At 38.5% G+C, this 26,265-nt stretch overlaps 1 pseudogene; it reads left to right on the top strand.

The window, feature by feature from the left end:
* The first annotated feature begins 3,435 nt into the window (after positions 1 to 3,435).
* LOC123810748 lies at positions 3,436 to 3,601 on the top strand (annotated as a pseudogene).
* Positions 3,602 to 26,265: the final 22,664 nt, after the last annotated feature.

Here is a 26,265-nt window from a genome sequence, read left to right on the forward strand (position 1 = left end):
GTGCCTGACATGTAGACCAGAGATGAACCATCCCAGCTGATTACTGATCCACAGAATTGTGGATCAAATAAATGTTTTAAGTTCTAAGTTTGGGACAGAAAAATCTTAGATATAACATATATATCTATTAGTTGTTTATATTTTATGAAGTCTAAATGATATTTTCTCTTTGCTTCTCCTTCCTCCAAAATACACACTGTGGTAGACAACTAGTCCCCCAACATCCCTTTTTTGTTTTATTAATAGATGCCCCTCCTTCCCCAACCTCCTCACACTTGCATTTTATCTGGGCACATGGCTACCCAGCTTGAGACTAAATTTCACAGCTTTGCTTGCAGCTAAGGTTTGGTCTTATGACAAAGTTATGGCTGTGAATGGGGAAAAAATGTGTGCTAAGAAAGCTGCTTGCTCTCTATTCTCTCTCTGCCCCTCTCATTCTTCCCTGCCCATTTCCTCAGGCTTGGACATGGAGTCACCTTAAACCCAGAGAAGGAAGACATATATGGGTGGATGGTAGAGCTAATCCATGAGCCTGGTCCCAGGATGACTTTGCAGACCAGACCTACTTACCTACTTTGTCCACTCAACTATTGCTAGTCTCTTTTGGAAGAGAAAAAGAAACTTCTGTTTTAACTATGCTACTATATTCTCAAGTCTCTCTGTTATAGTGGCTTGATTTTTTAACCCTAACTCTTAGGTAACACATACACAACAGACACAAGAACATAAATACACACTGGCTAACACAGCACTTAGAACTCAACAGGTCAATAAATGCTAGAGAGATTCATGAACATATTCATAAGAGTTACTGAGCTCCGATTATGTATTAAGCAAATAGGTGCAAAGATAATTACACTTTGGAGTGGAACAGGAGCTGTCAAATGAGCAGGGAAAGATAGAAAAGAGTAGCAAAAGGGGAAATTACAGGTGAAGAATACTGTAACAGAGGATTCTGTCAGGGGGGTATCTAAGAAAATGAAAAGATTTAGACATCTTTTAAAAGTTTGCTACAGTGGGATGAAACACAAATCATGAAATGAAGCATCCATTCAATGCACCTGTACAATTACTTTCACAGAATTCGGAGGCCCCCTGTTACTTGTTTCTGGGTCACTGACCTTGAGCTTGGGTGGGGGTAGGCAATGACTACTGGCTTACTGTTTTCTCACTTTAGACTTCCAATACTAGCTTTTCAAAGGGTTTTGTGCGTTGGATATAAGGGTGGCAGTGGGGATGGAAGTTAGGTTTAGAGGATTACTGACAATCCTGTAATAACTTTTGAAATAGCTTTTCAGATCAATTCCCATTCATTTTTCCCTTTACAGAAAAAAGAAGACCAGGGAAGGATCAACTGTTATGAGAAAAACTAAGAGAAAAAATCTCCACTCACTACAACTGGAAATGCAGGATGTCACTTTGCTTCTGCATTCCATTTTCTTTCCCCCACCATCCTCTATGACTTGCTGGTGCTTCTCTTCTATCATTCACAAGGTTTCATTTGATATTGAAAATGTCCTGAGAAGAGGATACTAAGTAAGAAATCATTGCCAAAATTCAGGAAGAGAACATGCGAAATCCTGGGTTTTAACTAAGAGGTGCTAAGAATGAAAAAGATTCTTAACAAATTAGGTCATCCTATTTATTTTATCTAATTGCACCAAACCTCCTGTCATGGCCATTTGCAGTAGTGGCATTTTTTAAACTTGTGTTATAATTATCTTTCTCTTATGAATGCCTTGCCTGTATGTGCCCTGTGTTTTCAGAGAATCTTTCATTTCCACACTGTGGGGCATAGGCCTTTGTACAGATTATTTGTCCCTCATGGGCCTCAGTTTCCTCATTCGTGAACGACTAGACAATCTCTGACATCTCTTTTGGTCTCAAGTTCCAAAATTTGAATTCCCTTGAAAACATATTGATTAAAGTCTGGTGACAACTGTAGCTACAATGACAACAGAATGATGAAGCATATTAACATTAGTGTTAATGCAATAATCAGCTGTGTTTTGTTCCATATGGCAATTTAGTTCAGCAATTAAGCCAAACTCCATCTGTTTTGGCTTGAACAAGTTTTTTTTCAGGTGGGTTTCTGAACCACATCTTTGGAAATCATTTTATGTTTTTCAAATATTGCTACCATCACTAAATAACGATTGTGTGAAATCTTTCTGATTGAAAACAAATCGTCTGATGCCACAGCCCATATTATTTGACTAAGGGATAGTTCCGCTATTTAACCTTATGGATATGTTGCTCGGTCTAATCTATAGTCCCAGAAAAGGAAGATAAATCCCAGAGTCGATGTGAAGGAAACGTTTAAAGGGCGCTAGTTTCCGGAGCAAGCCAAGGAAGCCTCAGCACTAGTAGAGGCGGATTTCTGTTTCTGTGACCTGAGGATCCTGTTGGAACAGGATGTGCCTCAATCTGTGATGGACACAAGACAAATGGTGCATTCCCCACATTCGGCAGGAGTGCCTTCCTTTGGCTGGAGTTGAGCTGCATTGGCAGAATAGCAATAGGAAACATTTGTCTTTATCTTTATAACACTTGACAAGAGGCATGATTACTGCTGTAAGGGTATCAAAATAAAGAAAAAATGGGCTGTCCAAGAGCCCTGTTATTTATCACATTCAGAAACGCTAACCCAGACTAGCAGGGTAAAAATTCCTTGTCAAATTGCCTCTAAAAATCATTATTTTCCTCCTCAAGATAATATGTGAAGTTCATGAATCTCACCTGTGTTCCCCCACTACCCTCCCTCCTTTACAAGTTGGGGACAGACTTTTTCTGAGATAGGGTGTTCCTCTACAGACTGGTAGTTGCCTCTCTGTGGTTCATTTCATGTGCCAACCTGACAACAAGCACACTCTTCCCTGCTTGTGCAAGAAATAAAGAAAAAATGCTAGCTGGCAGCTTATTAACAAATATTGAATGTATACAGCAAAAATTCGATTTATTGTGCAGCAAGTGTTAGGATGTCTCCAGGCAAATTAGAGCAGGAGCTGACTTTGTGCAACCCCTTTATTTATTTTCCTGTTCCTTGTTTTCTAATTAGGCAGGCTTTCTTCTGCTTTGCAAACACCTTCTCTGCCTAAATCATTGCAGGTCTATTGAATCCTGAACACAATAGGCTTATGCATTCATATTAACACCATGATAGGGAGGTATAATTCACCCTTTTGCATATAGGACCCCAATCATTTCAAGAGTGATTCTAAATGTCTTTATGGCACAGTAGCATTTTCCTGTAGTGACCTGTGGGGACCTACAGGTGCTAGCTATAGCAAATGCTTTTTCCAAAGAATTTGTGAACAGGAGATGTATCTAAGTAGTGTTCACTTTGAAAGGCTACATCCTTCAGAGTATGGCACCAAAGTAGGATTTATTTTTTAAGTGTTTTCTCCAAGGCCTTTGCAAAAGAGGATGCTTGAGATTGCTTCTTGGCCTTTTGGCCAAGACCCTGCAGGTATCGGTTCTTACCAGTTTAGCATCAGATACACTCTCTGTCTGAGGATGGCATATAGGAAAGGTTTTTGGAGCAGGGAGATGGAGTGGGAGCATATCAACCTAGTATTGCAGTACCTCCAGAACATTAAAAAAATAAAAATAAAAAAAAGAGGGCACTTGGTTCCAATTCTGCAGAAAGAGCAATTCAAGAATTAAATCAATTATCTTATCCTAAAGTTTGTTCAGTATTCAAAATTTTATTTGGTCTTGGCATTCTTTTGCAGGGTTTAGAGAAACCTTGGCTATCCATTAGCCAAGAGCTTTAAAAAAATGCTGTCCAAGTTTCTTCTCAGACCAATTAAGTCAGAATCCTGGAGGGTAGGATTAGGGCACTGACATTTCTAAAAAGCTCTCCAGATGATTCTAATAGTTTTTTTAGTGATCAAAATATATTCAAGGAACTCTTTTCACTCATTCAATAAATATTGGAGTGATTACTAACTGTTAGGAAAAAGACTATGCACCATAGGGATTCAAAGGCACATAAAAGAATTTCTATGTTCTCATATAGCTTGTAATTTAATAGAGGGCATGAGGTTTCCATTCATTCCATGCATATTTATTGAGTCAGCAGTGAACTGACAAGGACCCTGCTGTCATTGAGCTTACATTCAAGTGAACAAATTTATGAAATAGGTGCCGATGAGTCCTATGAAGAATAAATACAGAGGTAATGTGACAGAGAGTGGCAGGGACCGGGGCAAGTTCTGAGATAGATGCCTCTCTGAACAGTGAATCTGAATGATGTGAAGGAAGCAGTCAAGTAAAGACCTGGAGGGAGAGAGTCCTGGGAAGAAAGTACACCTGTGCCCAGGCCCTGAGACAGGAGCAAGTGACTGCTGAGAGGAAAGAAGCTAAGGTGCTCAGAGTGGGCGGTGGGTTGGAAATGAAGGCAGAAGGGCAGACGGAGAGTAAACATTCTGTATAAAGGTAACCTGGACAGAGAGAGTTAAGTAGGCAAGAGTTAGGGTTATGGATTACCAGTTCTGAGGATTTAGAGACAAAAGACATGCCCAAAGTGTAGGAACACTGAGTGCCTTAAATTGAAAAGAGGGCCTTAAATTGCATCTTGATGGAGACTACCTGAGAAGCTGAGGGGGAGAGCATTTTAAGCAGTAGGATCATTTTCTGCAAAGCCATAAAAGGCCTGGCAATCTAGAGCATGAACAGGGAATAGGGCATGGTTGAACCTGACTGGAATGAGAGGTACATGAAGCAGAAATCAGAGGTCAGAGTTGGCATAGTAAAGGACCTCAAACGTAAGAAAGCTTATATTCTTTCACATATAAGTGAAATCATATGGTATTTGTCCTTCTCTGACTTACTTCACTTAGTATAATACCCTCTAGTCCATGCTGTTGCAAATGGTAATATTTCATTTTTTATGGACAAGTAATATTCTATTGTATATGTATACTACCTCTTTTTTATCCACTTGTCTGTTGATAGTCATTTGGATTGCTTTTGTTTGTTGGCTGTTATAAATAACACTGCAGTGAGCATAGGGCTGCCTGCAGGGGTGGGCAAAAGTAGGCTTAAAGTAGTGAGTACGTGAAACACAAAGTTAATTTTTGTATTATTATTTATTAAGTGTTGTATTATTTCCATACATATAAACAACTATATACCTACTTTTGCCCACCATTGTGTATCTTTTCAAGTTAGTGTTTTGAATTTCTTTGGATATATACCCAGAAGTGGAATAGCTAGGTCATAGGTACTTCTTTTTTAAATTTTTTGAGGAAACTGCATAATGTTTTCCATAGTACCAATTTACAATCTCACCAACAGTACACAAGGGTTCTCTCTTTTCTACATCCTCACCAGCACTTGCTGTTTGTTGATTTATTGGTGATAGTCATTCTGACATATATGATATACTATGTCATTGTGGTTTTAATTTACTTTTCTCTGATGATTAGTGACATTGAACATCTTTTCATATGTCTATGGGCCACCTGTATGTCCTCTTTGAAGAAGTATCTATTTAGGTACTTGGCCCATTTTTTAATAGGATTTTTTTGTTGTTGAATTATAAAAATTCTTTATAAATTTTGAGTATTAACCCCTTACTGGATGAATCATTGGCAAATATCTTCCATTTAGTAGGTTATCATTTTGTTTTGTTTATGGTTTCCTTTGCTGTGTAAAAAAGTTTTTAGTTTGATATAGTCCTGTTTGTTTATTTTTTGTTTGTTTACCTTGTCCAAGGAGTTACATAAATAAAAATATTACTAAAAGAAATGCCAGAGAGTTTAATGCCTATGTCTTCTTCTAGGAATTTTATGGCTTTAGGACTTTAATCAATTTTGAATTTATTCTTGTATATGGTATAATAAGGTGGTCTAGTTTTATTTTTTAAGTGTATCTCTCCAATTTTTCCAGCAACATTTATCAAGTAGACTGTCCTTACCCCATTGTATTTCCTTGCCTCCTTTGTCATAGATTAACTGACCATATAGGAATGGGTTTATTTCTGGGCTTTCTATTCTTTTTCATTGATCTATGTGTCTGTTTTTATACTAGTTCCATGCTATTTTGACTATGGTAGCCTTAGAATATAGTTTGAGATCAGATAGTGTGATATCTTCACCTTTTTTTTTCAAGATCATTGTAGCTATTTGGAGTATTTTTTAGTTTAATATAAATTATAGGATTATTTGTTCAAATTCTGTGAAAAACACCATTAATATTATGATAGGGTTTGCACTGAATCTATAGGTTGTTTTGGGTAGTATGGACATTTTAACAATGTGATTTTTCCTATCCATGAGCACTGTATATTCTTTCATTTATTTGTATCTTCTTCAATTTCTTTCTTCAATGTCTTATAATTTTCCAAGTACAAGTTTTTTATGTCATTGGTTAAATTTATTTCTAGTTTTTTATGCAGTTGTAAATGGACTGTTTTCTTAATTTCTCTTTCTGATAGTTCAGTATTGGTGTTTAAAAATGCAACCAATTTCTAAATATCAATTTTGTATCCTGCTACTTTACTGAATTCACTTATCAGTTCTAATGGCTTTTTTTTTGGTGGAATCTTTAGCTTTCTCATTATATAGTATTATGTCTTGTGCAAATAATGACAGTTTTACTCCTTCCTTTCCAATTCGAATGCCTGTTATTTCTTTTTTTATTGTCTGATTGCTGTGGCTAGGACTTCCAATACTGTGTTGAATAAAAGTGGTGAAAGTGGATAACTCTGTCTTCTTCCTGATCTTAAGGGGAACACTCTGAACTTTTCCTCATTGAGTACGATGTTAGCTGTGGGTTTGTCATTTACGGCCTTTACTGTGTTGCAGTATGTTCCCTCTATTCCCACTTTGCCTACAGTTTTTATTAAAAAATGGGTTCTGGATTTTGGTCAAGTGCTCTTCCTGCATCTATTGATATCTTATTGGATTTTATCCTTTTTTTTATTTGGAGTATCATGTTAATTGATTTGTGGACATTGAGTCCACCTTGCATCAGAGGAATAAATCCTCCTTGATCATGGTGTATGGTATTTTTAATGTATTCCTGAATTTGGTTTGCTAATATTTGCTTGAAGATATTTGCATCTATGTTCATCAGCAACATTGGCCTATGATTTTATTTTTATTTTGTTTTTTGTAATGCCTTTGTCTGGTTTAGGAATCAGGATAGTTCTGGCCTTGTAAAGTGAACCTTGGAGCTTCCCTTCCTCTTGAATTTTTTGGAATAGTTTGAGAAGGATAGGGGTTAATTCTTTTTTGAATGTTTGATAAAATTCACCTGTGAAGTCATCTGGTCCAGGACTTTTGTTTGTTGGGAGTTTTTTGATTGCTGATTCATTTCATTGGTAGTAATTGGTCTGTTCAGATTTTCTGTTTTTTTCTTGATTTAGTCTTGAAAGATTGTATGTTTCTGGGAATTTATCCATTTCTTCTAGATTGTCTAATTTTTTGGAATATTATTGTTCATAGCATTTTCATATAATCCTTTTTATTTCTTTGGTGTCAGTTGTCACTTCTCTTTCATTTCTGATTTTATTTACCTGTGTCCTGTCTTTTTCTTGATGATTTTGGTTAAAGATTTATTAATCTTATTTATCTTTTCAAAGAACCAGCTTTTGGTTTCATTGATTTTTTTTGTATTTTTTAACTCTATTTTGTTGATTTCCACTCTGATCTATATTACTTCATTTCTTCTACCTACTTTGGGCTTTGTTCTTCTTCTTCTTGTTCCTTTAGGTATGACGTTTGATTGTTTATTTGAGATTTTCTTGTTTCTTGAGGTATGCCCGTATTGCTAAGAATTTCCCTCTTAGGACTGCTTTCACTGTGTCCCTTAGATTTAGGGCTGTTATGTTTTCATTCTTATTTGTCTCAAGGTACCTTCTGATTTCTTCCTTTCTCATCGTTAATCCATTCATTGCTCAGTAACATGTTATTTAGCCTCCATGTGTTTGTGTAGTTTTTTAGTTTTTTCTTGTCATTGATTTCTAGCATCATAAGAATAGCCTTACTTTTTAATGAAGATGACTTGAGCATGTTATTCAGCTGAGGGGAAATAGCCAGCAGAAGAGGCTTGACTACACATAGAACAGGACACAACCAATGCACTAAAATTCTGGAAGAGACAGGAAGAGATGAAACTGAGAGGTCAGAGAGAAGGAGGGTTCACCCAGAAGGAAAAAAAAAACTTGTTCTTCCTCCAAGACTAGAGGTAAGCAGGAGAGGATGGATATCTCACCACTTCTGGGGAACCCAGTACTGATTTATCAATTCAGAGAAGACAATATTGTTACAGAAGATGAGTCACTGTTCTCAACTCAGTTGAATCCTGTCACCTCACTTTATGTTAGACATCAGTTAAGAAAGACGGAGGCTGGAAGACTTCCTTCAAGAAGATCATTTAGGAGAAAACATAGCATCCCAGTTACTAGAAAATACAGAATGCTGTAATGGAAATTTCCACCAACTCAGAATTCACCAAAACAAACACACAAACAACTCCAGAAAACAAAACCTTACATTTCCACCATTGTTTAAAGTCATTGCATTTTTTAATGACAATAGCAAACTGAAAAAAAATTGTTTTGAAAATTTTGAAGTGCCTCAAGAGTTTCTTGCAAATTTTAATTTTAATTACCCCAAGTCACAGAGGTAGATGCATGAGGTATAGGGAATTGGTAGTAATGGGTCTGGAACTCAGGATGCCCCAGAAGACAGCCTTTAAAAAGAGATTCCTCCACTGCCATTGTACCAAAGTATTTTGTAAGTTAAGCATCCTGGTTATTTAGCTCTCACTTACTTTTGACTTTTGTATTGCCTGAAAATTATCTTCTAGGAATTAGTGAATTGAAAATTATAATAATGAGTGGATTTTGCAGATCAAACTTTGTCTTATACATTTTGTATCATGTGGGTAATCTTTATATTCTGCCATCAGCTGAAGAAGTGGGTTGTCTCTGAGTACAACTATTAATAGCCATAATAGTCCTTTTATCAAGGGCAACTTCTCAAACAAATGATTTCAAAATCAATAAACATGCTATAGCCCCATTTCAGTCCCATTTACTTATTCATGAGATGCCTATCCCCTGTAAATTCCCAGGAAGAATTCTTATTGCTTAATCCCACTCTATTGGATTGAATATTTATCAGTTCAAAATTGGTGTCTATTAAATTTTTTTGGCAACTTTGTAACCATCTCAGGAATTTCTCCTCTAGAGAGTTATTCTTACTTTTAAGTCTTTCATGAGTAGAAGCTCATTTTAACATTCTAAAATTCACTAAACATTGTCCTGCCCATTCGCAACAGGTTCCATTTCAGTATTAGTTGGAGCAAAGGCCATATGTTCACAAACAGTGCTGTTTAAAGGGACTATTTTGTACTGCTGCATGTTTTCATTATGAGACACTAACAGCCTGCATCATTGACAGGTAGTGACAAATTGAAAGCTGAGGCAAGGTAGAGGCTAGTGTAGGCACTTTCTCATTTTTCACCTTGAAGGCTGCTCCTGCTGTCCTTTTGTTTGGTCACAGGATCATTAGCGCCTTCTCTCCAAATCAAGGGATGTGATCTGGTGTCTACAGAACTGTGTCGCCGCATACATAGCCAGGTAACTAAAGAGGGACGGTGTGCTCTGACCGCCTGATCAGGAGAGAAGACGCCTGTGCAAGATGGCGAGAGCCTCAGAAAGAAGCTCTGCTGTGGGCTCATTTGAATAATCTCTCCACTCATTAAACACAGCTGCGAGGCAAGAGGCAGCAGAGTTCAAAAGGCAAGCCAAGGGAATATATTAGTAATAGAATTATGGTTTCAGCCTTCAGGCATGTTTCCCCAATATTTTTGTACTCCATTAATTACAACAAGAACACTTTTGTCACTTCCTAAGAAAAAAAGTTTAGAGAAATATTTTGACTAAGAAGCATAAGTAAACTGTATATGTTTTATAAAAGTGTTAGGTACACTGCAATTAAATTTTAAGACAAAGTCTGGAAGCTACCCAACAAGCCATTTCTTCATTGTACAATTCAAGTTCCTGGTGATCTGGAACTAGAAACTGTTGGCATGATTTTAGCCTCATGAGTAGCGTTACCCTTAGTACAGTTCATGGATGTCCTCACACCATCTTTTGGGTGAGGGCATCAGTGTGTGTGTGTGTGTGTGTGTGTGTGTGTGTGTTCTGTTGGATGAATTTTGGTCTAAATCCCAGGATGTCCCTTATACCCAAATCAGAATGTCAAATACATTATAGAACTAGAGATATTTAATGGAAGAGAGAAAAGAGTGGAAATCAAAGGTGGAAACAAAAAGCAGATGTTTCTCCTTCAAGACCTCACTGGCAGCATTTCTCTTTTGTCTTTGAGATTTGGGGTCACTCGGGCTCTTCTGAAGTTGCAGGCTCTAAGATCAGGTTTTGCTCTCCATCTGTCCCCATCCTTAATCTCATCCAGCACACCATCTTGCCTGGATGACTCACCATGACATTTTAAGATATTAGGATTTTGATGTATTTAAATTCAGAATGGTTTAACTCTGAATTCAATTCTGTGTCCTCCCTTGGGCTGTGGATTGAATTGAGTTGAGTTTTATTACCCTGGGGACTCATGTCCTCTTCCAATATGGAAACAAATGGCTTTCACTTTGTCACAGAGCTTCTGTGCGGATTTTAAGAATATATTGAAGTCCAAGGGTGAACAACTCCATCCTGCTCCTCTCCTCACAAACCTGTGTAAGTAGACAGAAAGTAAAGAAGGTGTCACACAATTAGAAGCTGTAGAGAGATTCCAGTTCTCTGTTTTCATTCTTATTTCCACATGAAAATATTCCTAAAGCATGTTGCAAAATGGTGACCCAAAGTAAAAACACTTTGAAATTAAGCCACTGAAGGGTTTTTCTTTTAAGTCATCTTATTTTATCTAGAATTGTATGAACGAAAAAAGTGTTCTTCTCAGGGTGACTTCTGCAGATAACTGGATATAACAACATTTGAAGAAGAGTCGGCTGAAAATTTGTCTCTTGGGTTTGTATTTGATCTCTGCCTCTATCTGTGTGACTTTGCATGTGTTAAATGACAGGTATGATGTGAGTTGGTAGGCTGACAAGTGTGCCCTCCAAAAACCTTCACATCCTAATTCCTAGAACCCATGAATGTTACTGAATATTGTAAGGAAAGGTTTTTGCAGGTGGGATTACATTAAGAGTCTTGCGATGGGGATATTTTCCTGGATTATCTGGTTGGGTCCTAAGTGCAATCAAATCACATGTATCCTTATATGATGAAGGTAGTGGAAGAATGGATGTGTACAGAGGGGAAGGGATGTGGAGGTAGAACAGAGAGAGATTTCAAGATATTGGCCTTGAATATTGGAGTGAAGTAGCTACAAGGCCAGGAATGTCAGCCACCAGAAACTGGAAGAGGCAAGGAATGATTTTCTGCTACAGCCTCTGGAAGGAGTGTGGCCCTGACAACTCTTTGCTTTTGGCCCAGTGACATTGATTTTGAGATTCTGGCCTCCAGAACTGTGAGAGAATAAATATCTGCTGTTCTGAGCCAATGAGAGTGTGGTAATAAGAAGCTAATAGAGTAAGGCACTTTCATAGCAACCAAACATGTGGGCCCACAAGCCAGGCAAATGAACTTCTATAGAGCTCCGTTTTTTGTTTATTTTTTTTTTTTGCAAATAATCTCCTAGGCTATTTTGATTAGTCCAGCTGTCTGTTTCAAATTCAGCATTCATAGGCACTTTTTTTTTTTTTTTGCAAAAGGAAAAGCAACCTATTAACTTAAGGGCTATAAACTAAAAAAAAATATAGACTTGGTATCTATTAACTCATCCTTTCCTCTCACTTTTGGCCTAAAGTTACTAGTTCTTACCACCTGGATGTTTTTTATTAGGGGGGAAGTAGATGGCTTTGGATAGGATACAAATAGCTTTTCTTGGGTGAGGATATGGCTGTTGCTATGTTCCCATTTTCAGTCACTTGCCACATTTTTGTAGTGGAAGTCATGGATTGTCACCTGAGACTTCAGAGTGTCAGGTGGTCTGGCAAGATGCACATCACTGCTTTCCTGCTCCTGATGAGCCTCTGACCTCTCACTTTTGATTTTCATAGAATAAAAACAGCCCTGGTTTTTAAAGGTTATCTCTATCAAGGCTATTAAATCAGAAATGAGGATTGCTAATTAGAAAGAATCCATGTAACCCTGTGTTCATTGCAGAATTATTTACAGTAGCCAATCTATGGAAGCAACCCAAGTGCCCATTAGTAGATGAGTAGATAAAAAGGCTGTAGTACAATTATACAATGGAATATTACTCAGCCATAAAAAATAACGAGATCTTATCATTTGCAATAGCAAGGATGGACCTAGCAGGTATGATGCTAAGTGGAATAAGCCTGTCAGAGATAGACAAATACCATATGATTTCACTTACATGTGGAATCTGAGGAATAATATAAATAAAGAAACTAAAAACAGGAACAGACTCAGATACAGAAAACAGACTGATGGTTGCCATGGGGAAGGGGAGTTAGGGGACCAGGTGAAAAATGTGAAGGGATTGAGAAGTACAGTTTGGTAGTTACAAAATAGTCATGGGGATGTAAAGCACAGCATAGGAAATATAGTCAGTAATATTGTACTAATTAAGTATGGTGCCAGATAGTTACTAGAAATATCAAGGGGACCACTTTGTAAAGTATATGATTGTCTAACCACTATGCTATATACCTGAAACTAATACAAAATAATATTAAATGTAAACTGTGATTGAAAAAAATAAAAAAGGGAGCAAGGAGACATGCTTTCCCATTGGTCAATTTCCTCTAAAACATCCTACTTTTGAGCCTACCGACTCCATGTCACTAAAGAAGACAAATTCACAAAGAGACTACTATATCCACACATCTATCTTTTTGCCACATCAATAAAAACAGAACAATATGTATCTTCTAAACAAAAACACCTGAACCACCAGACTAAACATATCTGTGTGATTTTTACTTTTCCGTGGAGAGGGAGGAAGGAGGATCTTTTGCTGGACAGCCTCTATAGCAGGCACAATGCTTATTGTACACATTATTTTTCTTTAAGTTTGTAAGTAACAAACAGAACTTGGAGAATTCTTCCACATATCTCTAAACACAATGATCACATAGACAGCAAGAACTCACTAATTTAGAATAATGATGTTAGGGTGGAAGATGACAGCAACAGCTGAGAAGCTGGTTGTGGGAAACTTTTAAAGAGCACTTTGATGTCAACTAGAATGTATATTAGTCAGAAAGGTATAAATGCGTTAGTGGAATAAAACTAGTTGAATTAATTTAAATACACTTTCACACTGGACTTAAAAGATAACTCATTCAATATGCTTGAATTTATCATGCCTCTTCAGGAGTTTAACTTAACTTATTTAGAGGCACATTCATGAAGAAATACTTCATTTCAAGAGTTTTTGGTCAGATATAGCTATGGATTTTAGTCTAAAAACCCCCAAAGGGCTTCCAGGAATGTATTATTTTGGCCTTCATGAACACATAAAGTGGACAGACATGTTTGAGAATTAAAATCACTATCCTCGCATTTAGAACCCAGCTTGGAAGCATTGTTTCCAATGCTGCCTATTTATTCACCTCCTTTCCAGTTTCAACCCAATACAATTTTTCTTCTACCTTATCAACTCCATCAAAATTGTTATTGGAAAAAGGAGTAGTGATGTAGCTGCTAACCTATTGGACTCTTTCAGTCTCATGTTTGTTGACTTCTAGGGAGAAGGGTGTGGTCTGGGCTCTGTGCGAGTCCAGTAACACTGCTTGCCACAAGCCTGGAGAATGACCTTTGATTAACCCCCTACTTTCCTTCAGGACATTCTCTGGGCAGGTCCAGTGCGAGTGAGTGACAGAAAGACAGTGAGGGAAATCTAAGTTCTGGTCTTAAGTCCACTTCTTGAGAGTCACCAGATGAAGTCCATAGTTCCTTCCAGGCCAACTGCTATAAGCATGTAATAACTATATTATTCCATAGAGTCTAGGGCAATTTTTTTTCCTTCACATTTTAGCATCTTTTACAGTTCATGGCACTTCAAATCACTGTTAACCTGGATTGACATTAAATTCTTTTCTGAAGGATTTGAGTTTCCTTCTGCCAGTCGCTCAGGTCCACCGTCAACCTGAAAGCACTTTACAGTAAATTCTCAGCTTAAGGTTTTTCTTGGCTACACTGGTGATGTAAATTTGGATTAAAACCTGGGCTCTGCTTCGTATTCTCAGGGGAGAGTTTTAATCTCCCTCCCACGTAGTACCAATTCTTCACTGTCCCTTTCTCTGTGGTGGGGTTATTTCTCATTTACTCGTATGCAGAGAGTGTATCCTTTTTGTCTTGCAGCTTTATGCAGGGGTGTGTTTTCTCCCTTCATAGTGCATGAAGTTAGGGTATAGGTTCAAAGACACTAGGAGAACAAGAGGTCAGTGCTGCATCCAGATGCTCTCCAGCAGGTAGGCTCAATTTACCTCCTTTAATAGCAAGCTTACCCTTTTTCCCTCACCTTTTGTTAGTAACATATAGCCCTCTTCTCCGTCCTTCCGGCGCCTCCCCAGATTTGTCCCTTAAGGTAGAACAAGCTTGGCGGAATATGGCTCCAGTTCCATGTTTGTTGTTCATAACAGTACCAACAGCATGGGGGTGGAGGCCCCTCATGACTAGATCAACCAGGAGAGGCTTTGGTCTTTATTGAACTTTATTAAAACATACAATCTAGTCTTTATTGAAATTAACCTTAGCCTGCCCAGTCAGGTTCCCACTGTGTTCTCGATTCATCCCATTGCCGTTTTGGCAAGACTGCACAGCAGTTCACACGTCCATTATCCTCTTCCCCATGTTTTATCTGTCTCCTGTGCACTGGTAAACTTTACCCTCTCACATTTACTGATTTTGCTCCTTTCATTTCAACTGGCTACCTTGGTAACTTTTCTCTTTTGTTGTATACAACCGATTAACCCACTGAATTATCTCCCTCAGCACCTCTCACATAACTCATGTCACAATGCTGACACTTCCTACTTCTTAGAATTTTCTCTTTTCTCATCTTCTATGATACCATACTCTCCTGGTCTCTCTCCTATTGCTCTGGCTACTCTTGACCCTTAAATGCTAGTGTTTCTCAGTCTTCTTCCCTAGACCTCTTTTGGTTTTCACTGTTGTGTTCCTTCTCTAGTCCATCTTACGTATTTTCTCACAGTTTCACTCCCAAATCCCTATCTGCGGTCCAGTGCCTTCACTGAGCTCTAAGGCTATCTATCTAGTTGCCTTCTGACATTATCCACAGGCACCTGAGACTCAATCAGTCTAAACATGAGCTCAGTACGTTTTCCACAGATGTGTATACCTCCTGGGTTTTTATTGGTCATTGACACCCTTAGCTTAGTCTCCAAACCTGGACATCACCCTCACTACCTACTAGTTTTACAGGCATATTACACATTTGTCTCTCTAAATCTCATTTCCCTCACTTATAAAACAGGAATAATAATGATTATTTCATAGATTTGTGAGTTTATATATATGTATATATATATGTATGTATGTAGAAGTTATCATAATGACTAATCTATAATAAATTCTCAATTAATGCTTTTTGTATCATATGTGATTTCTTCCTTCCCAACAACCTCATATACAGTTGATCATTAAATCTTCTTATGCCTATTTCCTAATCCATTTCTACTACAAGTGTCTTTCTAATTTCCCCACTTCCTACATTCTTATTGCTAGTTCAAGCCACTAGGCATCCCTTAGGCAAGTTATTTCAACTAGTTTCCTTGCCTCCCATCTTGCTAGCTGTCAACCCACTTTCCATCATTCACTCAGAATAGGCTTCCTTAACCATACAACTGATTGCATAATGCCTCTGCCTAGAAACCTTTACATTGTCCATTGTCCTAAAGATGTCCGAATGCCTTTACAGGGTCTCCATGGTCTGGCATCTGCTAATCTCTCTTGCCTTATCACCACATGCTGGGTCATTCTGGACAAAGTTCTCTCCTTGTGAACACCTCCTCTTGAAATCTCTTACTTCTTTCTCTTTTCTTGGTTAAGTCCTATTCATCTTTCAGATCTTGGTTCCCAAGTCTAGGTTACTTGCACCTCCTCAAGCACTTCTGCATTCAGATCACACATCACTTCACACTGTTGAAATTGCCCATTTACCATCTCCTGGGGTTGTCAGATTTAATAGATATAAATATAGGACACCTTGTTAAGTTCAATTTTCAGATAAACAATAAATACTTTTTTTTAGCATAAGTATGTCCCATGCAGCTCTTTCACTTGCTAGACTTCACTCACTTGAAGGCAGGGACCAGCTTTGTCTCCCAACTCCCAGCATTTGGCTTAACTGACCACACACATTTATTTATTGTTGACTACATGGGTAAACTACTTAATGAAGTCCAAAGGTACATTCATCATTTGTATATTATTTGATGTTGTGTTAATCAGGAAGCACATTCTTCTACTTTTGTTGTCTGTCTTTCGAGTGCATTTTAAGGCCAGCAGAGAACTTAGAAATGGGCCACCTCACCATGATTTACTGTTCCATAAATGATTTGAAATGCCCATGTTTGTAGTCTTTACTATGTCAGAATGAAGTCTGAATTTCAACTATACTTTTCACTGAAAACAGAACAGAAGCCAAAATATAACTTCCACAGTTCAACTGCCTTTTCCTTTATGATCAGTTTGAAGGGTTTTTGTGCTCTTGAATACAAGTGTTGTCTCTTCATGCATAGCAAAAACAAGGTCTGATCTCCAAGGTTTATTTGCCAAAAGACTCACTAGCTGTAGAAAGGAGCAAGGGTTTTATTTTTTATTAATTTGGAGTGCAAGTTCACCTGAGAATGAATGTTCCGATTTATCTTAGGACACTTTTCAAAATAAAAATATAACTAAGGGAATGTTCATAGACTTTTTCCAGCCTGTGAGCTTATAAGGTTTAGTTAGCCAAATATTCACATTGTGTAGACTGTGAATGGAATAGAAGCCGACCAATTTCAAGGTAAATTCTTCCTGCTCTGAACCACTGAACATCTTTCTTTTATAGAGAACAACAGAAGCCCTCAGCTATTTTGTGTAATTGAAGAATACCATGGGGTCTGAGCTCTCCACTCTCTGCTATGATTTGCCAACTCCTCTCTCCTTTAATCATGCTTACTCAGTGGTCTAGGTTAACAAACAGAATTCCGGACTTCTTTCAAAGAAGGGACAAAACACCTTACCAGATTTTCCCATATACTATCCACAAAATGAGTAAGCATAGAGATCATGTCCTAGAATATTCCTCATGCAATGAAACAAAATCTTCCACATTCATTAAACAAAGCTTTTACTGTTTTTGGTTAACAATAATACCAAACACCTTTGGTGTTTCTTTGGTGGCTCTATGATTTATGCAAGTCTGAGACCCCCCATCCCACCAAAAAAATTCCATGAGAAAAGAAGGGCATACACCAACTATGTTTCCCAGGGGATTAAACACATTGCAATCAAGAGGCCCTCTTATTGTAGGATTTAATTGAACTATTTTTCAGTAGCTGGTATTTAGTTTGCTTTATTTATATTTAATGTAGCTGTAAGTAGGAACACTGTGAATTGGGTCTCTGGGCTAATCATGCTGACGTGTTCAGGGTGAAACTTGGAGGCTTTGCACAGCAGAGCTCTGCAGTCCGGACAGACCTGGATTATTGAGTTTCTAAGGTTGAGGCAGGGCCATGTCAGTATGTGATCTTCCAGACGAGGACCATAAAATTGCTCCTGGAGGCAACAAGAAGAGTCAAGAGTAATTTGCAGTGAGTGAGCAAAATGAAATACTGCAGGAGATCAAGTTTGCTTTCTCCAGGAGGTGTCACTATTGTCAACACACATTACCTGAGATGGAGGGAAGATGGAGGGAAGAGGCAGTGGCTGGCATCTCATGACAATAACAGGAGACAATTTTTCTGAATCTTTCTCCCCTTGCTCCCTCCCTGCCTCCCTCCTTTCCTTCCATCAGTTCTGCAGTTTACATCAGGTGTTTATGTTACCTGTAATGGGTTTGTTAAAATGCTGTTATTAACACCAGAAGGAAAGGTTCAGTGATGGGGAAAGAATGGAGAGGAATTCATGTAGTTTTCGGGTCACCACCTAAGATACACTGTAGCTTCTTTTTTCCCTCTCAGTCATGACTTAATGGTTCCAAACTAATGAAATTTTAATACCATGAAGTCATGAGAACTGACCTCTTTGTATCTCTCTATTCTTGCACACCTCAATAAAATTCTTTAAGATTATCCACAATAGGTTGTGTGGATGGTCTTCTGAATTCATGCTCTGAGCTATTATTTAGGTTTTTGAAAACAACATCAGAAACTTCTTAGTCATTTTTATTTTTGCTCAGGCTCTGAAGGTAGAGAGTTTGGGTTGAGACTCTGGCTTTATATAATCCAGCTATGTTGTCTTGTTTGGCAAGTTACTTAACTCTGCCAAAACCTCAGTTTTCTCATGTAAGATCAGGGTAATAATACTACCTGCTCTCATAGGAATTTTGGGAGGCTTGAGTGTGAATAAATGAGATAATATGTGCAGAGCAGTTAATATAGTGCATGACATACAGTTAGAATAAGTGAGTTAACTATTATTACTATTAATATCTACATCTGGTTAGTAGAGAATTCATAGCTGGGTTTGAGAATGATACTGTTCTTCAAGCGTCCCTAAATTGTCTGTCAGTAGTCCATATGCAGGGGTGTCAGACTCATTTTCACCAGGGGCCACATCAGCCTCACGGTTGCCTTCAAAAGGCCACAATAATTTTAGGACTGCATACATGTAACTACTCCTAACTGTTAAAGAGTTGAAATTATATTTGGCCCTTTGGAGGCTACCATGAGGTTGACGTGGCCCCCAGTGCACATGAGTTTGACACCCTTGTTTTGGACTGGAAAAGACCTTATGCCTTTATTTTTTGATGGTCCCATTTCTGATACTGTTCTCCATGTGAGTTAGTATTTTACAAAATTTGTTGCTGATACTTCCTAGATATTACCCCTGGTTGGAAGAGGGTGATTTTTAAAAACCCTTTTGTCTCTCCTCTCTGCAGGTCTATGTTCTTCTCTTCCTTCAAGATCCAGATCAACACCTGCCTTCCACATGCATTCAGACCCACGGGAATCAGTCCAGGTGAGTAGTGGCCCTCACTTGGGCTAGCAAGGTAATGCTGAGAATAAATTGATGTAGCCTTTCAGGATTTCTGTTTCCTTATCTGCAAAGAGAAGGGCTGGACTCAAGACTAGGATCCTTCCTGACAATTTCTGTGGTTCAGTGGAATGGGAATACTTTGGGGAAGAGTGTGTTGCTGTGTGACCGTGCTGGTGTGTAGACATGCACTGTCACACGCTGCCTTTTGGTGCGGTCTTCCAGTGGATTCGGGAGCTCACTTAAAACTACTCCGATGGGCCGTGCACTGCCGAAGGGCTTCCAACTTATTTATAGAATCTCTGACAGCTACATTTTATTTTACTTTTTAAAAGAAATTGTAAAAAATATTGTATTTTTTAAATTACCCTTTAGTTCCCTGTTACCTCCCTCCCCACCCTAATCATCCCACTGTTGTTCATGTCCATGAGTCCTTTTTCTTTTTTGCTCAATCCTTCCACCCCCTAACCTCCCCTGCCTTAGCTGTCATCCTGCTCTCCATCTATGAGTCTGTCTCTATTTTCCTTATTAGTTCAGTTTGTTCATTAGATTCCACATACAAGTGAAATCATGTGATATTTGTCTTTCTCCGACTGGTTTATTTCACTTAATGTAATATTCTTCAGGTCTATCCATACTATTGAAAAGGGTAACATTTTCTTGTTTTTTTTGTTTTGTTTTGTTTTGTTTTATGGCCAAGTAAGGCTCCATTGTGTAAATATCCCATAGTTGTTTTATCCACTCATCTACTGATGGACACCTGAGCTGCTTCCATATCCAACAACTGTGTTTTAAAATTTTTACTTTGAATCAAATTACAAAATTAGATGAAGGATTATTTAAATTTTCCTCTGACTTAAAACTCTCTTTCATCCGTATAGTATATACTAGACACAACAAAATGAACAGTTTTATCTACTGGTCATTCTAATTCTGGGTCCCCTGGAAGAAATAATGAAAACACATTGGAAACATTTTCTCTCAGGGAGCATAAATACCATGAAAATCTCAAGAATTGCATAAGTCAAAACAAGACTTAAGACTTCTTAGTATAACAAGCAGACAGACAATCTATTATAAATTTTAAAACCGTTCCCCTGATTATAACAATATATGCTTATTGCAAAAAATTTTGGAGAATATAGAAAACCATAAAAAAGAAAATTAAGATTGCACATAATCCCAATACTTAGAGACAAACATTTAAAAATTTTTATTTATTTATGACTCATTCTTTCCTACCAATATAAATATATGATCATATTTAGACATATAAATATTTGCACCCTCCTTTTGTTCTTGTGGGGTAGTGTAACATTTAGAAGTATGTGTATGAACTCTGCAGTTAGACTGCCTGGGTTCAAACTGACTAGCTTGTGTATAAATTTAAGAATTTTCTACTGAGAAACCTCAGTATTTTCATCTGTAAAATGGGTATAATAATAATGACAATGTATAGGACTCTGTAAGAACGAAAGAAGATAAGTTATGTAAAGAAGACGTTTCCTATGGCTTCTCGTACTGATACTTTAATTTGTTTTAAGAAATATAGGTTGCTTTTGTTATACCTTTTTGTTTTATATTTTCTGTTATTTTAGATTTCTGTCCTTTTTCCTTTGTTCTCTGTCATTTTCAGTTTCTCCCGTAATTTGGAAGGTACACATTTTATTTTGATTTCTACTGGCTATCTTTGAGCTTTATTTTAAGGCTTTGCTTAGTCTATATTTCTCTACTTATCAAAGTTGAGAACAGAATGGTATTTTTTTACCTCTCCTCACCATGAAAGAAAGGAACACTGACTACTGGGGCCCCTCGGGATATCTGGTTCATTCCATGGATACGTTTCCTCACTTTTCACAGGCGGTAGACTATTAATCTCTTTGTAAGATGAGGAAACTGAGGCTTAGAGAGTTTGTCACATGCCCATGATTGCACTGTTTTATGATATGGACCTAATGATCAAACCCAATGCATTCTGACTCCAAAACCTTTTTTTCCTGGCTCACTTTATCATGATCAAGTTGTCACTGAATTCCTGTTCGAGAACTGCGGGTAACAAAGGGCTCGCCACTTTCTGAATCAGTCTAATCCATCTTGAGTAGCTCTGTAAGGGTCTTTCCTTCTGCTACACAGGAATTTTGTCCTTCCAATGGCCTCTCCTGGCATCTGTGCCCCATTTTCTATAACACTAATATCTTCTGAATAGTCAAACGAACATTTCTTGATGCTCATTATGTGCTTGGATTCAAAACAAGTGCTATGGGGATATAACCTATGATCTTTGCCCTAAGTAGCTTTTTGATGAAGTAAGACCAAAATATGTGAAGTAATTAGGAAACAACATAAAACTGTGAAGAATTAGGTTAAAAATATATTGAACGAATTATCAACTTATGAAAGGTCAACAAAAGGAGAGGAAAGCACAGGAGTACAATTTCCACTGAAGGTTTATCTCTACACCCTCTCTTACTCCATCTGAAATGATGCAATTATAATCAAGAATTGGGGATTTGGAGTGCATTATTAGAACTAAATGGTAATGCAATAGCAACAGAAACTTCTGCAGGGGTCCTTGGATGTTTGATGTAAATGTAAAACAGATTACACTAAAATAATAAAGGTCAAATATAAAATCCATTGTTTCCAATTACTGCCACTTCACAGACTTTAACTACCTAATTTAGCCAAAGCATGAGGAGAAAATATTTTGCACTTGAAAATGTAAATAAAAACATTTTCCGATGCAGCAACAATGCCGTGCTATTGAGCTCAGCAGACCCCCGCTCAATCTCCTATGGTCCATTACCCTGGCCCAGTACCTTGGAGCTTATCAGGGCTGCAAGACATTCTTTGCTTCTGACTTTGCTTCTTCGATAAGGGTTATCACTTTGCTAGATGCAGAAAGCTCAGATGTGCCAACCTTGGGCTTTCATCAGAAAGCCATGACAAGGTAAGGGGCATGCTGATGGGTTCTTTTTAAGTCTCATTTTTTCCTCTTTACTGAAAAAATTGGGATCCCTCATTTTCATCAGGCCTTTGTGAACTTTTCAGCAGTAAAAACACAGTGCTTCTGCTTATTCAGAGTCCTCCTTGTACAAAGTGTAAAGCCCTTTACACTGCCCAGTTCAGGGACAAGCAGGTTGATTCATCCTGAGTTTATTTTAAGAAAATTGGATCAGGATTAGCATGAAGACAGGGGTATTTTTCTCACAGGCTGGGGGTCTATGGGAGAAGTCCCTTTACATACCCCATTCTCCCTACTGTTCTAGTATAGCTTCTGCTTTCTCCTAATGGTCTGCCCATGAGTGAACTTGCCTCAGTTTTGGTGTCTGACAGTGCTGGCCATTCCTTACATGGCACTAACTATGTGTCAACCATCACTCCAAGTACCTTCCATATTTATTTGCTCTTTGAATCTTTGCACTAGGCTCACAGGACAGATTCATTATCATCTCCAGTTTGTAGATAAAGACACTGAGATGCAGAGAGGTAAAGTACCTTGCCCTAGGCCATACAGGTAGGAACTGACAGAGCTGAGCAGGTACATAGATGCAGGCCATCTGGCTCCAGTCTTTATTCCCTACTGTGATCTGCCTCCTACTGATTTTTTTTTTTTAGTTTTAACTGCTTCATTCTCTCAATATTTCTGCTATCGACTGGATGTTCATGCCTCTCACCCAAATTCTTATTCTGAAATCTTAATCCCCAAGGTAATGGTATTAGGTGAGGTCTTTGGTTGATAGTGATCTCATCATAGTAGAGCCTTCATGATGGGATTGGTGCCCTTATTAAAAAGACCCCAGGGAGCAACTTCCCCCTTCCACCATGTGATGTTACAGTGGTAAGATGGCTACCAATGAGGAAGTGAGCTTTTACCAGACACTGAATCTGCTAGCGCCATAATCTTGGACTTCCCAGTCTCCAAAACTATGAGAAATAAATGTTTGTTATTTATAAGCTATTCAGTCTACTTTGTTTAGCAGCTGAAACAGACTAAGATAGGCTCCCAAGGAAAAGAATCCAATTGACTTCCTTCTTCATTCTGTGTCTACTTGTATCATCAGTTGCTACTGCTGGCCCAATCAGTTGCACAGCTGAGTGGGGGTAAGGGGATCATGTGGTTTGCAATGTGGCCACACAGCTTTGTCAAAGGCGTTGTAGAAAGGGCATGGCAGCCCAGATCGGGTGTGGAGGAGTAGGCTCCGTTAACTGACCTTTGACATCCACTGACACTATTTTTGACCTATAGAATTAAAGTATTTATATGTGTCCATTGGCTTGCCTTTTATATTCACTGAGACTGTGAGCTTCGATGCCTATTTGACCAACCTCTGAAGTGTTCATCCAAATGATTGTGATCTGTTTGAGATGAAGGCATATTACCACCTGCCAGAAAGTGTGCTGCCTACTGATTTGTTTAATTTGCTCTCTGTGGAGACCGCTGCATCGGCACATCAAGCACTACCTGCTCACAGGTTATGCAGAGGGCACAGGACATCAATAAGAGAGTGTTTCTGCCATGAGGAGTTTGTAATCTTCTTGAGGAGAAAAGTTAAAAAAAGAAAAATTCCACCAGTATTTACCAAGTACTGTGCTCTGTGCTAGCTGTTTCCACAAATGGCACTTCACTTGCTCTTCACAATCACTCTGTGAGATATGTGATTTATGCTCATTTTTCAGATTAAAAAAAATCATGACAGGGAGATAGCAACTTCTCCAAGACACAGAGGACAGGTAGCAGACACAGTCCTGAACTGCAGGGCCACCTGACTTGTCACTGAGATGCCCCTCCTGCCTTGAAGAGTGCTCAAAATCTTTTGTTCCAAGTGGCCCACTTCCAACCAGAATGACTATCTTGGAATGTTTGTTAAAAAAATAAATATGAGAGTCACCCAAAGATTTGCTAACTGGCTTAGCAAAGTTTATTTCTGAGGACAGTGAAAAGCAGAGCTTTTGCTGTAACAAAATCCTGGAAACCTTTGCCTTGGGTCTTGCTTTGTTTCATAGAGAAGAGTAGCAGGACTGGGCTGGAGTTTGGTTCTCCCAGGTGGAGCTCAGAGAGTGCTGAGGTGAAGTCTGCCTAGACATAAAATCTGCAGGAGAGTGAATTTTGGACTGAGTCCAGCTTTCTCTGCCTCTCTTTAGTTGGGGTGCTAGTGTGTTCTTGGATAAGTGTTGGGCTTATATGATCTCTTCTCTGGTTTTTTGCACAGCAATTAAGAGCTTGGGCTGGGGCAATAGTCAACCCCAGGTGTGGTTTTGGCTCTAGCACTTATCAGCTTTATGAGATCGGGCAAATTATGTGACATCCAGGAAAATCAGCTGCCTAACATGTACTTGCAAGATGGTGCTATTACCATTAATTATTTCTTTCAGCATCTAGGGCCTAGGTTCTAGGGAAAGCATTTTTAGAAGTAGTATCTAACATTGGCTTGCTTTGAGCTAGTTTTTAAAAATATCTTCCTCTTTGAAAAACAAGATTTATTTCTCATTGGAAATTTGGTTGATGTGATTTTCTGGATGGAGAGAAGCTTGTCCTTAGGTCCAGGTGATGAAATGACACATGAAAGCAATGATGTCAAGTGTCACTAGGAGATAGCACAGAGCCACCCATTGAGCATGCACGTACCTGTACCTTCACGCTTCTGTGCAGATACGAAGTGGGTTGCGAGTGGGCCTCTTAGTGTCTTAAGGGAATTTCCTATCCCATTCTGTTTCTAAGAAATATTCTTTTACTTGTCATAATAAGTGGTTTGGATAGAAATGGACATTTGGGAGGACCTCCCAAAAAACAGGAATTATCATCCAGAGGGTGAGCCCCTAGTCGTATAGGCTTCCTGCACTAGGTGAGTGTTCTAGGAGCCATCTGGATCAGTGTACTAGCTAGCGTTGTTGTGAGAGGCTGGCTGCATTTGGTCTCAGTGAATTTTTTTTGAAGACTCTTGCAATGGGTTTGCCCATTTTATGGTGGGTGATTTATGAGCTTACCTGCCCACATGGTGCTGAGTGTTCAGCAGTTTTTGGCCAAAACTGGAATGACTCTTGTTAAACCATCCCTGTTTATCCAATCTCACCCTCAGTGACTTTTTTTTTAGTTTGTTTCCCTGGGTAAAAAAAGTCCTCAAAGGGAAACTTTCTGCTGGTATGGAAAAGGTTGAAACAAAAATGGCAGGAGCGCTAAAAGGTATCAAGCTCAATGAGTTCAAAAAGTATTTTGAGCAGTGGGAAAAACATTTCGATAGGTATAGAGTATCAAATGGAGAGCACTTTGAAGGTGACTGAAGTTTAAATATGTAAGAATAAATGCAAGATTTTTTATAAATAAATTCCATTTTGGGGGACACCCCCCCTTCCTTATATTCTTATGGATCCTACCATCCTCACCTGGCAGGCCAGTTGGAGCACTTCTCAGGCTTTGGAAACTTGGGATGGGAGAAAGTTAGATGTAATGCCTGATTGTTTTGGTGGCCATGTATTCTGTCATGGGAGGAAGCCTGTCTGGGAGAACGAAACATGTGCAGAGAGAAGCAGAGCTGACATAACAAAAAAGGGTTCTGGCACCTGTTCAGACCCTGGTTCCATTGTCCCTGAAACGGTGTGCCCTCAGACCTTCCTGTAGTTACATGGATTAAAAGATGCCCTCTGTTTAATGCTAGTTAAAATCAGAGTCCTGTCACCTGCAACCTATGTTGTTGTCTACTGCTGTATAATAAAGTACCATAAAACTTAGTGGCTTAAGACAGCAATGCACATTTATTATTTTTCACAATTTCTGTGGGTTAGGAATTCAGGAACCACTAGGCTGGGTGGTCTTGACTTGGGTTGATTTGTTCATTCAGACACTGGTTGGCGCTGTAGTCACCTAAAGGCTTAACTGAGGCTGGAGGACCCGTTTTCCAGATGGCTCAGTAACATGGTACTGTAATATTGGTAATATCGGTGCTGGCTGTTGTTGGGGAGGCATCAGTTCCTTCTCACCCAGACCTCTCCACAGGGCTGCTTCTGTTCCTACTATACAGCAGGTAGTTTCCCCTAGAACAAGTATCATAATT

Source organism: Phyllostomus hastatus, unplaced genomic scaffold (genome assembly GCF_019186645.2).
Source record: "Phyllostomus hastatus isolate PE091 unplaced genomic scaffold, TTU_PhHast_1.1 phas_scaffold_755, whole genome shotgun sequence".
Taxonomy (NCBI): Eukaryota; Metazoa; Chordata; class Mammalia; order Chiroptera; family Phyllostomidae; genus Phyllostomus; species Phyllostomus hastatus.